This window comes from Musca domestica, unplaced genomic scaffold, assembly GCF_030504385.1.
Source record: "Musca domestica strain aabys unplaced genomic scaffold, Musca_domestica.polishedcontigs.V.1.1 19, whole genome shotgun sequence".
NCBI classification, from domain to species: domain Eukaryota; kingdom Metazoa; phylum Arthropoda; class Insecta; order Diptera; family Muscidae; genus Musca; species Musca domestica.
The window spans coordinates 9,910,150-9,927,850 of record NW_026712245.1 but is presented as its reverse complement, the minus strand read 5'-3'; the positions used below and the strand labels follow the sequence as shown (position 1 = coordinate 9,927,850).

The following is a 17,701-nucleotide window of genomic DNA, read 5'->3' as shown; positions in this document are numbered from 1 at the left end:
TATGTAAAGGCTTTTGAACCTCTGAATATTTGAACGAATTGTATTTCAGGGTTGAATGGTTTCATGAAAAATGGCGAAATGAATGTTTTAATTTTGCCGAGAATTTTTGTGCGGCAAATATAAATATATTTCGTTAAATGTATAAATTAAGTTTTTGTGACGGCTGGCATAGAAATTTCATATCATTTAATACCCATTAAACAATGGGGATGTGTCCAGTTAAAATCATTATTTTTTATAAAAAAATGACAAAATATATGTTGTAATGGTGATAAGAGGTTATACATATCTAAAATTATTGGTCAACCATATCAGCAAGGGGTTAGTAAATTTTAAATAAATATTGCTTAATACTTTATTTGTTATTGTTCAAAATGATCATATTTGATTTAATAATTGTGAACAACAATTGCAAAAAAGTGGAATTATTACAAACAAATAACAAAGTACTACAGTTTTGTTCCTTTTCGCCCACTGTAACCATGTGCCAATGAATATTCTCCAAAAACAATGTCAATTAGAATTTAAACTCATTTGAATTTGCGTATACCTAAAACACACACACGAATTTAATTATTTTCCGTTGGACTTGGAAAAAAACAGGTTCTGGACTTTACCGAAATAAGTTCGGTTTAGATTCGATAAAAATAAAAATGTATAATGACCCACATTTTCGAAGGCCTTGTTCTCTTTTGGCGAATATAATAGCAGTTTACGTAAAATATCTGAATGGAAGAACGCTTTCACCATTTTACAATATTATGTTGTCGTGAGAGGCTTATCGGATAGTGGAGTTAACGGCAAAATCTTTGCTAATAAATATTTTAGTTAAAATGCCTTAGGGCTCGGAGAGAAAAAAAATATTGGTAGAGAGCAAAGTTTACAGTCGATTAAAAACCTTAACCCTTAAAACATTCAATATTTATAGAAACCGTTATCATAGCCCCCACATACCAAGTGAATTGGTACAATTAATATGTTCTCTGCATACAGGTAGATGCAAATTTAGAAAAAGGTGGACAGAGTATTTTGTCTTTGTGCATTTGTTTGTAACCGACAAAAGAAAACGAGACAGACCAATAGTTCCTTTGATGATCTGCATAGAATCATATTCTGAGTGGAGTCACATGCCCGTCCGGCTGTTCGTGTATTTTTGTAAACAAAGTACAGGTCGTATTTATTGCCCGATCCAGATGAAATTTTGCACCAGTCATTTGTTTGACCCAAAGACGACCCCTATTGAATAATCGGCCAAAATTTAGATATTGCTCCCATACATATCTTCGTCCGATTTGCCTTTGTGCACCAAACGTTTTTTATGGTTACCTTTGGCACAAATTATGGCCTTCAAACAGCCAATGAAAACGTCACACGCTGTCCGAATGCGGTATTTTGCCCTATTCACGGCGAAGCGCTTGCTTGGGGTGATCGACACTTTGGTATTTTTAGTGCCGACCTTGCTTTCCAAAATTCTCCAGACACAATAGTCCAACGGATTGGTATCCGGAGATTTTCGTGGCCATTGTGCGCTGGAAATGAAGCGGGGAACCTCATTCTGTAACCATTCTTGGGTGGCTCTTGCTGAGTGCGATGGTGCTGAGTCCTGGAATGTCCAAGGTCGGGTTTAATACACCCTCCAGAATATTTTCGCGATAATATTCGGCATTTATTCTGATGCCACGGTCGATTAATACGAGCGGAGAGCGAATATCGGCTGATATTGTGGTCCACACCACCACCATGGCCGACGCTTGAATTGCGGTAGCCAACCGAAGGCGCCTATTTTCAGCTGACCTCCTTAGCAAGTAAACATGATCATTTTGTTTCTTTACAAACTGGTGGACCACGAATGTTTTCTCATCGGAGACGGAGAAAACCAAATTCGGCAGTACACCACTTTCGACCAAGCGAAGCAACTCTTTAGCTCTCTGGAGTCTATTTTCTTTCGGTTGCGGTATAAGTTCTTGCACATTTTGGATTTTAATGGCTTTACCCCGAGCTCATTTTTTAATATTTGCCGAATGGAATATTGCGATATTTTCAGCTCACGAACCATTTTTCAGCCACTGCGATGCGGGCTTTGATCAAGTCGCTTCTTTACGTTTCGAACCATTTCTGCTGATGTTGCTGTTTTCGTCCGTCCACCTCCTTGACGTCGAGCTACGCTACCAGGATAACGGTAACGAGCGATGGTGCGATACACAAACGATTTATTCACATTTAAATGCTGGAGCGCTCTAACAATAGCCGCTTGTGGTTTTCCAGCCAAATATTAAGAAATCACACTATCACGCTTGAATTCCATCACGAATAACTTTTTTTCTGTAAAATTCCCACCAAAATGCTTTTTTTCGCTTGTAAACAATATAATGAGCTATCACTAGAATAATTTTAACAGCTGTCGGACGAGTGGCTTAGAAATGACAGCAGTCTGCAGTCTCATCCTCCATTTGTTAGAAGAATACAGGTAAACGCATCGACACAGCTGCTGGGATAATTTTGGAATTGACATTTTTGAATCAAAAATTATTCAAATTTGTAAAAACTTTTGAAAAATTATAATTACCTCCGATTGACGGAGATATATTTGAAAAACATTTTAAAATTTTTTATATATCAATGTTGCCAAGTGTTAATGCATCTACCTGTATTCTTCTACCATGCTTTGATGTCACACTAATAGTATGTTTATAATAGAGCTATTTGTCAAAACTCCTGTGACATAGATGCAATGAAATTGACAATTATCATTCCATCATTTTTACCAAATCCGTTAAACTTTAAAAGCATTATTATTCTAATTTTCATGATTTGTCCCAGTATGCCCCCCTCACATTTAGCCAATAGATCTTAGCAAGTCATTTTTGATGTAAATAAATCCATAATTGAGTTAATACTCGCAATTAATACTTCACTAAATTTGAATAAAAATGTAAATCAAACAAATCGAAAGTTGATATATTTTTTATTATAACAAATGCAAATGTTAATAAACAAAGATGCGATAAATTATACATTTATATCATGCAGATGCGTTTCTGATTAATATTCCAACGTCACTTTTCGTTTTCATTTGCATTTTTTAAGTTAAGTTTAACGGCTACTTAAAATACGTTTAGGTAGTCACAAGAGATAATAAAAAAATGACAGATATACGAAAACTATTTTTTTAGACAAATTGATGTGTAGACAACGAAATGCACAATAATATCGTTTATATTTGAAAAAATCTCATTTAACAGATTTGGTGTTTTATGTCACTCAGCAAAATTATTAAAAATATTTAAGAAACAGAGATAAACCTAATAGGTTTTTGACACACTATTTGTTTTTCGACCACATTTGCCTTCGTTACACTCCAATATTCATTTAAATAACAACAACATTCGGTTCAATGTTTACTTTAGTGCAAATTCCTAAAACACTTCGTATTGCCATTGAATACTAATTAAATAAGTTACTTGGCCAGTTACTTATTTAATTTGCAAGTCACATTAAATTAAAACCAAATGAAATAAAAAACATTATTAAAAAATCTAACGATATTTAGAGTCGAGTTCTTACTAAAGATTTATTAAGTCAGTTCAAAGTCAAGGTCGAGAGAGATGTGATTACAAAGCCTGTTGGAATATTTTATATGTAAATGTAAGGTAAACACCTTGTCACACAAATTTCATTTTTACGTTTTACGCCGTGGATATTCCCACAAAAAAAAAAAAAAAAAAAAAAAAAAAAAAAAAAAAACAGTAAAAGTACGTTTACACTTACTAAATTGAGTGGATTTCAAATGTCGATCTCATTGCGTATAAGTCAAAGTAGATTTTTTATGTTTTCTTATACGATGCCAATCGGAGGTTGTTATGATAAATATTTTTCAACAATTTTTACAAATTTGAATAATATTTCATTCAAAATTTTAAATTCCAAAATTGGTTTGACAGTACATTGTTCCAACAGCTGTGTCGATGCGACTCCCTGTATTCTTCTATCATGCGTCAAATCATGGTCGAAAAATACAGATAGATGCATCGACGCTTGGGAACATTAATATGGCAAATTTTTTTGATTGATGCTTGGTCAAAACGACGCAAATCGGAGGTTGTTGTATGATATGCATTTTTCAACAATTTTTACAATTTTCAATAACTTTTCATTCAATATTTCCAATTCTAAAATCGGTTTGACAGTACATTGTCCCAATAGCTTTGTCTTCTACCGTGCGTCAAATGCACTCTCACTCTCTCCAATGGATTTCGTTTAACATATACGCAATGGAATTGACAGTTGAAATCCACTGGATTTATTATGTGTGCGTACGGCGTTTAAGTAGAGTACACATCATTGAACATGTGTTTACATTTTAACTATGGCATAATAATTAGGTATTCTACCTGGCACAATCAATATGGGCTCCATTTGCTGCAGCTGATCGCTTAGACTAGTTGTCAATGCATTTATTGTGATTGAAATCACAGTAAGAAAGGTAAACAAAATGTTGACGGTTAATTTGGATAAGCTGTAAGCTGGCAGCTGTTCGTTTATCCAAGTGTCTAGTAAGTGAGAGCGAAATGAGAGAGGCAATTTATTATTTATTAGTTTTATAATGAAAATGTAAACAGAAATAAACTGCATCAAAATAGTTCTGATGCTAAGATTTGACTCATAGCTGTTTTGATGGATCATCTGTTATATTTCAAATGTTTTTTTTATACCCTCCACCTCGGAAAGGAGAGTGTATTAACTTTGTCATTCCGTTTATAACATCCCTAAATATTCGTCGTAGACCCCATAAAGTTCATATATTCATAATCAGTGTCTGTCCGTCTGTCAAAATTTGTCAGAACAATTGTATTGTGTCTATGATGGTTTTTATTGAAAATGAGATATATAGCCCCATATAAAGATATCTCCCGACATTCGGTATTTTGAAGATTTTCGCTACAATTTGTTTAAAAATTTGTATTTGTAGGACATAATGGGTTCCAGCTCGGGTTGCGAAACATTGTATGTAGAGAGGGTGAGACGAAAAAAACTTCAACCTACTTCAGACTGCTGTCATTTCTAAGCCACTCATCCGACAGATGTTAAAATTGTTCCAGTAATAGATCATTATATTGTTTAAAAGCGTACAAAAGCTTTATGGTGAGAATTTTCCAGAAAAAAAGTTATTCGTGATGGAATTTAAGCGTTATAGTGTGATTTCTTTATATTTGGCTGGAAACCCGCAAGTAGCTATCGTTAGAGCACTCCAGCATTTAAATGTGAATAAATCTTTTTTTGTGTCTCGTACCATCGCTCGTTACCGTGATACTGGTAGCGTAGCCCAATGTCAAGGAAGTGGACGGAAGAAAACAGCAACATCAGTAGAAATGGTTCGAAAAGTAAAGAAGGTACTCCTGCTCCCGAGCTGAACATATCGCAATATTTCATTCGGCAAATATTGAAAAATGAGCTCGGGGTAAAGCCATTGAAATTCCTAAAAGTGCAGCAACTTACATCGCAACAGAAAGAAAATAGACTCAAAAGAGCTAAACAGTTGCTTCGCTTGGACGAAAGTGGTGAACTGCCGAATTTGGTTTCTCCGATGAGAAAACATTAATTGTCCATCAGTTTGTAAACAATCAAAATGATCGTGTTTACTTGACAAAGAGGTCAGCTGAAAATGAGCACCTTCGGTTGGCCACCAGAACTTAAGCGCCGACGATGGTGATGGTGTGGGCCGCCATAACAGCCGATGGTGGCTCTCCGCTCGTATTAATCGACCGTTGCACCAGAATTTATGCCGAATATTATCGCGAAAATATTCTGGAGGGTGTATTAAAGCCTTGGGCATGCAAACATTTTGTCCGCAGACCTTGGACATTCCAACAGGACTCAGCACGCGCCACCCAAGAATGGTTTCAAAAAGAGGTTCCTTGCTTCATTTCCAGCGCACAATGGCCACCAATTCCCCGGACTACTGTGTCTGGAGTATTTTAGAAAGCATGGTTGGCACTAAAAAATACCAAAGTGTCGATCACGTCAAGCAAGCGCTTCGCCGGGAATGGCCCAAAATACGCAGAGCAACATTCGAGCAGCGTTTGACGGTTTCGTTGACCGTTTAAAGGCCATAATTCGTGCCAAAGGTGACCAATTCGAACTAATCTAAACTTATCCTAAAATTTGATGCTATTTCCTACATTTTCTGCTTTCATTCAATGAAATTTAAAAAAATGTAAAAATTATGTCGTTTGATTTTGTTGCAGTTTTTTTTATCTCACCCTGTATTTTTGACTTGTCAAATAATGCCAATTTCAACACATCGCAAACAAATCGATTTCAATTTTCCAAAATCGAAAGTACAAAATATGAGTAACCTCAAAATTAAATCCCTAATAGTTTTTGGACGTAAAATCCCTTTACAGTTAGCTGTAACCAAAAAAGAATGACTAAGCAAACTGGCGATAAAAGCCGTTCTTTGTTCAAAACTCTGTTAACAACATGGACTTTGTTGCGCAAATTTGCAGTCTCATCACTTTAATTAAGCAATGACATTGTGATACATCGAAGATCAAACTGGTCTTGGCCCATTATTGTGCGGTAGACAGTCAGTCATTACGATCTGAAGTTACATTCTTCATACAATTCAGCCTTCATAATTTGAACGTACTCTGCTTTGGGCATGAGTTTTTTATTCTTCTTCTTCCCTCTGTTTGAACAATTCGGCTGAATGGCTGACTAAACGAAAAAAAAAAGATCTAAAGCGTCATTTAACATTAGCGCTAACTGTTGGGTGTTTTAGTCATCGTGTTGTTGTTGGTGTTGGTGTGGTGAAGTCAAGGTCAAGGTTTTTTGGACTCATTGACTGACTTTGCTGACTCGGAACATATTTTTACACAGTGACTGAGTGAGATGTATGTATGTGTGTGTGTGTGTGTGAATAGTCAATATTTTTGTTATTGTTGAGATTGTTCTTTTTTTCCGACAGCGGCGTTTTTAGTAACTTAGCTGGAGCTAGGGCCGGTTTAGTTTTTCTTGTTTTGTGTTCTGTTTTAAAGCCGTTAACTATGAAGTGTATACATATTGACGCCAATCAGCTGCTGGTAGGTGATAAAAGCTTGGCTTGCCATTCGGCACTAGTGCTGAGGTGTTCTCTCCACTGCGTCAAAATGAAACCAGTTTGGTTAAATGACCGGGAAGTTTTGTTTGACAGGCACTTCAAATTAAATTGTTTTGATTAATATTTGTTGAAAACATTTGTCAATCGCTTTTTTTTCTATTTCTTTTTTTATTCAATATTTGTATTTAAATTAACAACAAATTATCGTAGCTTCTTTCTAAATAATAAGATTTCTGATCTGTGTTGTGTTTGCCTCAAAGGGAATACTTGTGATATCCGCCTGAAAACTGTACGTGTGAAGTTATGGGTTTATTATAAATTTGTTTTATTTTTAATTTTTTCCTTAACATTTCCGGTTATGTAAATGGCCATCAACGCATGTTAACTCACATAAACACCCCACAATCTATTACATCAATTTTAATACACGAGTTCAATCACCTTTGTCCGAAGAGTTCAAGAATATATTTTTATATTGATATTCTTGTGTTTAAGGCAAATGCTCTGAGGTTATTTCGGTCTTTTTTAACTTTTGGAAATTAATGAAATGATTTAAATAATAAAACACGGCTTGGAAAATCGTTGTATCCTTTCATTAAATAGGTATTTTCGTTGATAATATTCTCAAGAAATTCCCACAAAAAGATTCGCGGAAACAAGGGAAGGGCAAGGTATACTCATTCGGGGCAAAAAACGAATTTTCGAATTCACCACAAAATGCCCCCAACGAATGTCACGAAAAATATATTTTTACACAGCTGATCGGCTAGACGAGTTGTCAAAATAGTTATTGCGGTTGGAATCACGAAAGATAAACAAATATTAAACAGAACGTAAACAAATTTTGACATTTCATCCATAAAATCCAATAATGACCCTTAATATTAATTCAATATTATCCGTTATATAATTTTTGAATTTTGGTTGTGTATTAATAAACAAACATGGTAAAAGAATGCATGTAGACGCATCAACGCTTGGGAAAATTGATATGTCAAAATTTTGAAAATGTCTTTCAAAAACTCGATTTTTATAAGTTTTCTTTGCGACACCAATGTGAGGTTGTTACGTTACAATATTGGTTTGTCAGTTCATTCTACGTCGATGCGACTACCTGCATTCTTCTACCATGTGCATAAACCATTAATATAGCCTATTTAGACCAGTAATTTAAATCGGTTCTACTTCTTCTACCTGTTTAGACCAGTTAAAAATAATATAAATCTCGTAGGGAGTATCCGATTTGGTTCAAACCTGGTATACGTAATATTATTATCAAACATAGATCGAGTTCGGAGATGGTCAATATCGGTTCACTCCTTCTGGTACCTCCCTGAGAAAAGGTCGACATTTACAAAGAACATATTTTACTGCCCAGAGAGAGAAAGGATAATCCGATTTTTCTCTAAATTTGCAAATCCTAATTTTTGCATCAGTTCTAGGTCAGGTGCGAAAATGGGCCATATTGGTCTACTCTAACAAGTACAACAATTTCGAATAATTATAACTCTTATACAAGTAAAAAAGCAGTAAGTTCGGCCGGGACGAACTTCGAGACACCCCACAATTTGGAACGAATTAGGAAATTTTCGAAAAAAAAAATAAAATCCATTAAGAATTCTGTTAAAATCTTAAAAATACCGAATATCGTAAGGTGCCGATATATGGGGGATAAACGATATTGTGGACCATACGTATGGTGGAGGGTATAAAAATATGATGTTCAATTATCTTCAAATTACCCACATCACAATATTTTTCTTAGCCCAAGGTATGGTGCGAAGATGGAATATGTAAACTCACTTCTTCTGGTACCTCCCCCACAAAGGGTCAGAATTAGGAATAGCCACGGAGCTAGTAAAACGAGAAATAAGCATCTGATTCTTTTCAAATTTCACACATCTCAATACTTTTACTAATACATGATCTGGTGTGAAAATGGGATATATCGGTCCACTTCTTCTGGTACCTCCCCCACAAAAGGTCACAATTTTGAGCATTCATTAGGCTCATAAAACGCGAAATTATCATTCGATTGCATTCAGACTTGGCATATCTCAATATTTCTATCGACACAAGATCTGATATAAAGATTGCAGAAATCTGACCTTTTCTTGTGGTAAGTTCCGAACTTCTTCAAATTCCACACAAGCAAATGCTTGCTAACACAATATCTATTGTGAAGATGATATATCTGCCAACCCCTTCTGGTACCTCACCTACAAAGGGTCAAAATTTTTGAAAACTTTTATCTCTTATATCTTGCAAAACAAGTCAGCGATTCTTTACAACTTTGTATATCTAAATGTTTCCTTCAACCAGAAACCTGAGATGAACATTGAGTTTATGATTTCGCAAAAAAATTAGATATAAATATTCGATTTTCTTGTAATTTTGTCAATTTCCATATTTTTATGTATATTAGATGAAGTATGAATATGGAATACTTTGGTCCGTTATATCTGGTACCTCACGTATATTTAATACTTTTTTAAACAATTATCACATATCTCATATACAGTCATGGAGATAGTCGATATAGTCCAAATCGGGCACATCGCAATATTTGTATCATATTTATTTAGGTCCGATACGAAATGGACAATATTGGTCCATTCCTTCAGAACCGACTCCATAGAGGATCGAAAATATGAATAATCATAACAAAAGTCAAAATATATTTAATTAATCGAACATTGGTTGAGGGTATGAATCTGTCGTCCATTGATACTTCTTAACTTGTTTTATATTATTTTTAATATAATAAGCATTTAGTATTGTATTATACTATTAAAAAAAATCATTTCCACTGTAACAAATATAATTTTGATTGGACTTTCTCAACAGTTTAAAAGTGTAAAGCATTCCCATTTTTGAAACAGCTGGTTTCTTGCTCTCAGTAGAAGTTACAGAGTGATATTTACTGGAAAAACTTTCGTACAAACCGTAATTTATTAATTTTCTGCAATTTCAGGTCATTGCGCTAATTTTGAATTAATAAACGAATATTTTTTCATCTAAGAAATTGAGCTGACTTTCAAAGTCGCCAACTCCACATTGCCATCATTTCATCCATTCATTGGCTTTATTTAGGTCTACCACGTTTTGTAGATATCGACCTCATTAAAAATGTGTAAAATACACTTTAGATAAATCTTGACACGTTTTTGTTTAAAGGTAGCATTGACCTTTTTGAGGCATTAAAGTCAACAAGTTTTCGTTTCAATTTGTAAAAAATGTTAAAAGATTCTCCGAATTCATTCGATTCACGTGGGCTTACGACTTATCTGACAGCATCTATTTTTCACATGTGGCTACAAAAAGTTTCAAACAAGTTAACTGAGGTTGGGAATAATTATCTTGGGCAAAGTGAACATCGGCTTGTCACCCTTGTTATACATTTTTTTTTAAATATATTCATTAATAATGTAAATGATCACGTGTTTTATTAAAGCACGTTTAAACTACTAAATCCCCTTGATTTTAAATGTCAATTTCACAGTGTATAGGTCACGTAAATCGTATGCATAAATCCAGTTGATATTGCTTGACGAAAACGCTATGGAATAGACATCTGAGTTCGAGTAGATTTTGTAAATTAAAAGTTATTTTTAGATTCAAACATAAAAAGACATTTGATCAGATATTGGCATAATAAATGGGCACATAACTAATCGCAGCTGATTATTTTACTTTTACTCATAGTACAAATACAACAAGAAAACATCATTTCAAAAAAATTGAAAATGAAAAAAGCATACATACAGGGTGAGATAAAAAAAACTGCAACAAAATCAAACACCATAATTTTTACATTTTTTTAATTTTTTAATTATTTTTTGAATGAAAATAAAAAATTTTTGGAAATAGCATCAAATTTTAGAATAAGTTTAGAATTGTTCGGATTGGTCACCTTTGGCACGAATTATGGCCTTCGAGCGGCCAATGAAACCATCACACGCTGTCCGAATGTTGCTCTGCAGTATTTTGGTCCATTCCCGGCGAAGCGCTTGCTAGAGGTGATCGACACTTTGGTAATTTTTAGTGCCAACCTTGCTTTCTAAAATACTACAGACACAATAGTCCAACGGATTGCCACCCGGAGATTTTTTGTGGCCATTGTGCGCTGGAAATGAAGCGAGGAACCTCATTATGTAACCATTCTTGGGTGGCGCGTACTGAGTATTTTTAGAATGTCCAAGGTCTGCGGCCAAAATGTTTGCATGCCCAGGGCTTTAATACACCCTCCAGAATATTTTCGCGATAATATTCGGCATTTATTCGGATGCCATGGTCGATTAATACGAGCGGAGAGCGACCATCGGCTGTTATGGCAGCCCACACCATCACCATGACCCGCGCTTAAGTTCTGGTGGCCAACGGAAGGTGCACATTTTCAGCTGACCTCCTTGGCAAGTAAACACGATAATTTTGTTTGTTTACAAACTGCTGGACAACGAATGTTTTCTCATTGGAGACGGAGAAAACCAAATTTGGAAGTTTATCACTTTCGGCCAAGCGAAGCAACACTTTAGCTCTTTTAAGTCTATTTTACTTCTGTTGCGGTGTAAGTTCATGCACTTTTTGGAATTTCAATGGCTTTACCCCGAGCTCATTTTTCAATATTTGTGTCGCGGGTTTCAAGTCGCTTCTTTATTTTTCGAACCATTTCTGCTAATGTTGCTGTTTTTATTGACGTCAGGCTACGCTACCAGTATCACGGTGACGAGCGATGGTACGAGACACAAAAGATTTATTCACATTTAAATGCTGGAGAAATCACATTTTGACGCTTGAATTCCATCACGAATAACTTTTTTCTGGAAAATTCTCACCAAAATGCTTTTGTACGCTTGTAAAAATTATAATGAGCTGTCAATGGAATAATTTTAACAGCTGTCGGACCAGTTGCTTAGAAATGACAGCAGTTTAAAGTTGGTTGCAGTTATTTCATCTCACCCTGTATGATTGCCGGCTACCTTCTGATGTTTCCATGTTTTTCAAAAATATTTTTGTGTAAGATATTTTGGTTTCAATGTAAACGACATCTAGTTGTCAGATATTTTTTGTTGCTACGTTGCTAATTAATGATTTCCCATTAACTGCGTCAGAATAAAAATACACCGCGAATTAAGTGAAACCTTTATTTTGGACTTTAGAATGCCACAATTATTGTATTAGCCGTAAATTATTTCATTAATTTTCGAATACTTCATTAAAAGGCAATTATTGGCGATTTTTACAATATTCTACTATTTTCTTACTTTGCGGAACTATTAAAAAAAGATAAATCGTTGTACCTCGTGAGATATACAATAAAAAATGTTTACTTAACTGGAACTTAATTGTTTACAACTTATGGTGAGGAAATATGCATTGAGATTTCGGACCTTATTTCCTTATGGAAGGAAAAATATGAAATTCTAAACTAAAAATTCTGCTCGACAAATTTAAGCAATTACAAATTAATAGCATAATTACCTAACTTATAAAGGATTAACATCAAGTTTTTATATTTTATAGCTAAATGGGAGCTATTGGAACATAGAACTTTAAAAACGTTTTCAGAAAGAGAAAGTTCATATTCATTACAAGCGCCATGCAAAAAATATTACGATTCCGAACTTCAAATACGAAATTCGAAACAATTCCGGAGAATAATGTCGCTAATCTTATCAAAATACCTAATAAGGGGAGAAACCGTTGTATGGGGGCGACGCTAAGACGTGAACCTGCATAGACAATTTTCCGTCATATGTTGAAGTACCCATTACGAACTTCAAATACGAAATTTGACGCAATTCCGGTGAATAATGTCACGAAAATCCTGCAAGTATCGAATATATCGGGGTAGCGTTATATGCGTGCTATACTAAAACGTAGGCTTATATAGACAATTCTCTTTCAGGTGGCAAAGTCCTGAAAGGAAACTGCTTGTGTGGATTTTCAGACTGTTCCATAGAAAAATGTGGCTAAAATCGCCAAAATACGATATCGTGGACCTATATAGACAATTCATATTCAGAGATAAAATACTCACAAAGAACTCCTTGTGTAGAATTTCAGACAATTCCATTGAAAAATGTGGTTAAAATGATCAAAATACCGAGTATCGGGGGTTACCGTTACATGGAGGCTATACGATATCGTGGACCGATATAGCCCACCTTCGAACTTGACCTGCCTGCAGGTAAAAGACTAATCGGAGCAAAATTTTAGTTTCCTATCTTTCTTCGTTTTGACTCTAGTGGGATTGCAACAGGCGGACGGACGGACAGAGCTAAATCGTCTTAGAAAATTGCAACCAACTTCAGACTGCTGTTATTTCTAAGCCACTCCTCCGACAGCTGTTAAAATTATTCCAGTGACAGCTCATTATATGGTTTACAAGCGTAAAAAAGCATTTTGGTGAGAATTTTCCAGAAAAAAGAGTTATTCGTGATGGAATTCAAGCCTGATAGTGTGATTTGTTTATATTTGGCTGGAAAGTGGCTATCGTTAGAGCACTCCAGCATTTAAATGGGAATAAATCTTTTGTGGGAATAAATTTTTGTGGTAACGAGCGATGGCGTTACCCTGATACTGGTAGCGTAGCCCGACGTCAAGGAAGTGGACGGAAGAAAACAGCAACATCAGCAGAAATGATTCGAAAAGTAAAGAAGCGACTTGATCGAAATCCGCATCTCAGTGGCCGAAAAATGGCTCGTGAGGTAGACATATTCCATTCGGCAAATATTGAAAAATGAGCTCGGGGTAAAGCCATTGAAATTCCAAAAAGTGCAAGAGCTTACACCGCAACAAAAAGAAAATAGACTCAAAAGAACTAAAGAGTTGTTTCGTTTGGCCGAAAGTGGTGATCTGCCGAATTTGGTTTTCTCCGTCTCCGATGAGAAAACATTCGTTGTCCAGCAATTTGTAAACAAACAAAATGACCGTGTTTACTCCCCAAAGAGGTCAGCTGAAAATGTGCACCTTCGGTTGGCCACCAGAACTCATGCGCCGGCCGCCATAACATCCGATGGTCGCTCTCTGCTCATATGAATCGATCGTGACATTAGAATAAATGCCGAATATTATCGCGAAAATAATCTGGAGGGTGTATTAAAGCCTTGGGCATGCAAACATTTTAGCCGCAGACCTTGGACATTCCAACAGGACTCAGCATCATCGTATTCAGCACGCGCAACCCAAGAATGATTACCAAATTAGCTTCCTCGCTTCATTTCCAGCGCACAATGGCCACCAAAATCTGCGGATACCATTCCGTTGGACTATTGTGTCTGGAATATTTTGGAAAGCAAGGTTGGCACTAAAAAATGACAAAGTGTCGATCACCTCAAGGTGATCGTTTGAAGGTCATAATTCGTGCCAAAGGTGACCAATTCGGACAAATTTAAAATTTGATGCTATTTCCGAAATTTTTGCTTTCATTCATTAAAATTAAAAAAAGGTAAAAATTATGGCGTTTGACTTTGTTGTAGTTTTTTTATATCACCCTGTATATAGTTCATTCGTGTCAAAAACTGCGATATTCGTAAAGCGTTTAAAAACAATTAATTATTAATAATAGACTTAAGAATGAAGCTGCAAAAAATCTACGAAAAGCTCTCTACAGAATACATGTAGTTAATACTAAACGTAGACGATAATTTTCCACTGCCTCCGATGAAAGGTTAATTTTTTTGCAATGAGTTGTTAAATTCTAATAATTAATCCGTTAACCGTTACAGCATACAAAAACACAACAAGTCGAATAAAAAATCTGTCATTTCATTGTCAAGTTTAAGAAAATAAAAACAAGACATTAATTTTGAAGTTAATTATCTTTCGGGTCTAGGTGAGCTATAATCACTGTAAAACTTTTTGCCAATAAAAACAACATGAGGTTTTGTTGTTCTGAAGAAATTGTTTTGTTGGTTTTAATATTAAAGCCATTAAAGTCATTAAAAATAACAACAAATATTAATTAAGGAACTGTTGTAGAAAATAAATGACCTTGTAAATCAAAATAGTTTTTTTTTACGATCGGAAGATTTTAGTCCTGCGATCCCATATATTTATTTTTTTTAAAAGAGCTTTTAAAATCATTTTCTGTTTTTTATTATTCTCCTAGTTTTGTAATGAAATATGGAAAATATTCCGCAAATAAACGAGTTTTGTAAACCGCAGAATACATCTTTAAATGAACGGATATTCATCGGTTTCTCATCTTGCATAGCAGTAGTTTCACTTTTAGTCACCGGTTTTCTACATTTCGTTTTTTTTTTTAATTAAATACAAATTTGCATAATTTGTGATTAAATAGAACTCAAACTGGGTAAGTCAATTTCCAAAGAAAGGCATGTGCTTTTCTTGTTCCCATTAAAAATATTCAAAATCGTATTTTAATTAAATACAAAATCAAAGTTCACAATTGCGAACTAGTTGCTAGTCGCTTAAGAAAGGAAGAAACAGGATATTTTCTAATTAAAAAAAAATATCAGGTTTAGACTGATATATATTTAATTGTTGCCATTTGGGATTCATATGAGTATTATTTAATTGAATAAATTTGTCTATAAAATTGTCTAGACTGCAAGAAGAAGAATTCATGCTAGTAATTAAAACATTGTTCTCTTGTTTTAAAATATTCTCAATTGAGACAAACGGTCCACACTTACGAGAGAAATAAGGGCTAATATCGCGTTTACATAGATGAGTTAGCATTGATAAATATAATCACAATAACCAGCATCAGATTTATTGTGATTGTTCAATTATCAGTGTTAACCCTGAAAAGGATTTATATGTAAACGTATTATAACCTTACATTTACAACATGGTAGAAGAATACAGGTAGATGCATCAACGATTGGGAACAATGATGTGTCAAATTTTCTTTTTTTTTCAAAAATAAATAGATTTTTATAAGTTTTCTTATACGACGCCAATCGGAGGTTGTTATGATATGCATTTTTCAAGAATTTGTACAAATTTAAATAATTTTTCATTCAACGTTTATTACAAAATCGGTTTGACAGATCATTGTTCCAGCATCTGTGTTAACGCGTCTACCTATATTCTTCTACGATGGTTTACAACATGGCATGGAAGAATGCAGGTAGTCGCATGGACAAAGTTGCTGGAAATATTAACTGTCAACCCAATTTTGGAATTAAAAACTTTAAATGAAAAAATATTCAAATTTGTAATAATTGTTAAAAAAACGCATATCATAATAACTTCCGATTGGCGTTGTATAAGAACACATATAAAAACACTTATCAAAAATATATTTTAAAATTGTTTGACATATCAATGTTCCCAAGCGTTGATGCATCTAAAAGAAGAGTGGCAATTGATTGCAAGAAGAAATTTGTACGGCAAGAGTTTGCAAACTCTCAGAAAAAGAACTGTCAAAAAACCGCTCTCCTTTTCAGAACCTGAAAATTAACAAACGACAACAGTTGTTACAAATTTTAGTGTGACCAGACACACCTATTGTATTGACTCAGAGTTGCATTTTCCTTCGCCATATTTACACCAAAGAAAGTTTTCATATAACGCGCTGTTTCGACTGTAAATTCCTTTGATTGTACGTCAAATAAATTATGGATCTTCGTAAAAAGCATAATTAGTTGTGGGTGTGAACATGATAAAATAATAGGGATAGCCGCATCAACACAGCTGGGGGTACAATGAACTGCCAAAATATTTTAGGAACTATATTTTATGAATGAAAAAGTATTAAAATTAGCAACATCTTTTGAAAAACGCAAATGTCAAAAGTCAAATTCGGAAAATAACTCTGCACAAGTTTCCGATTCTGATGTCGAATTCGGAACGAACTCGGAAGAAAATTGTGTGAGATTGTCCAAGATTCTGAAAGTTTTTTTTTTTGGAAAAATGTCGGAAAGTAAAGTAGGGTTTCGTGACGAATTTGATTAGAATTCGCATAAGAAGCCAGTAAGAAAAAGGCAAAAGTCGATCGGGGCCGACTACACCAATATGATCCCGTAACAAAAGAATTTGTTTGAAGTAGATCATACCACCTACCAACATTTGGTTTTAGAGCAGTTATTGTTGAGTTCCAGAGGGAACTACTATATGGGAGTCATATCCAATTCTGAACCGATTTTTACTAAATTTGATGGAGATCTTTTTATCTTTTATACCAAATAACATTGTTATAGAGTGCATGATATCACTTCGAGAAGGATTATATACGTTATAGGATATATAGGATTATTATACGTTCCGAAATTCACTCCATTTGGGATGGTACTAGCCATTATTTGGACAATAAACCTTAAATCGGATTAAGGATATATATGGAGCTATATCTAAACCTGAACCGATCTTGATAAAATTTGACAGAGGGATTTCTGGGTTGTATCTGCTATCTGGTACCATATATTATTCTTGTGGAGTGCATATAACACATAAATGGGAGCTATCTGCACAAATTTTCACAAAAGATGGTACATCTACATCTGATCCGATTTCAATAGGGTTCGTCCTTGGGCCAAAGAAATATTGTTTGGAAACTTTCATCTCAATCGGATAATAAATGCGACCTGCATTTTGTTCACAAGAATACTTTGACAGACGGACGGACGGACT

General features: G+C 34.7%; 1 protein-coding gene across 2 annotated transcripts in view; it reads right to left on the bottom strand.

Moving 5' to 3' along the window:
- Positions 1–17,701, bottom strand: part of LOC101894158 (alpha-tocopherol transfer protein-like) — a 29,825-nt gene that overhangs the window by 3,485 nt on the left and 8,639 nt on the right. The gene's annotated exons all lie outside the window — the stretch shown is intronic.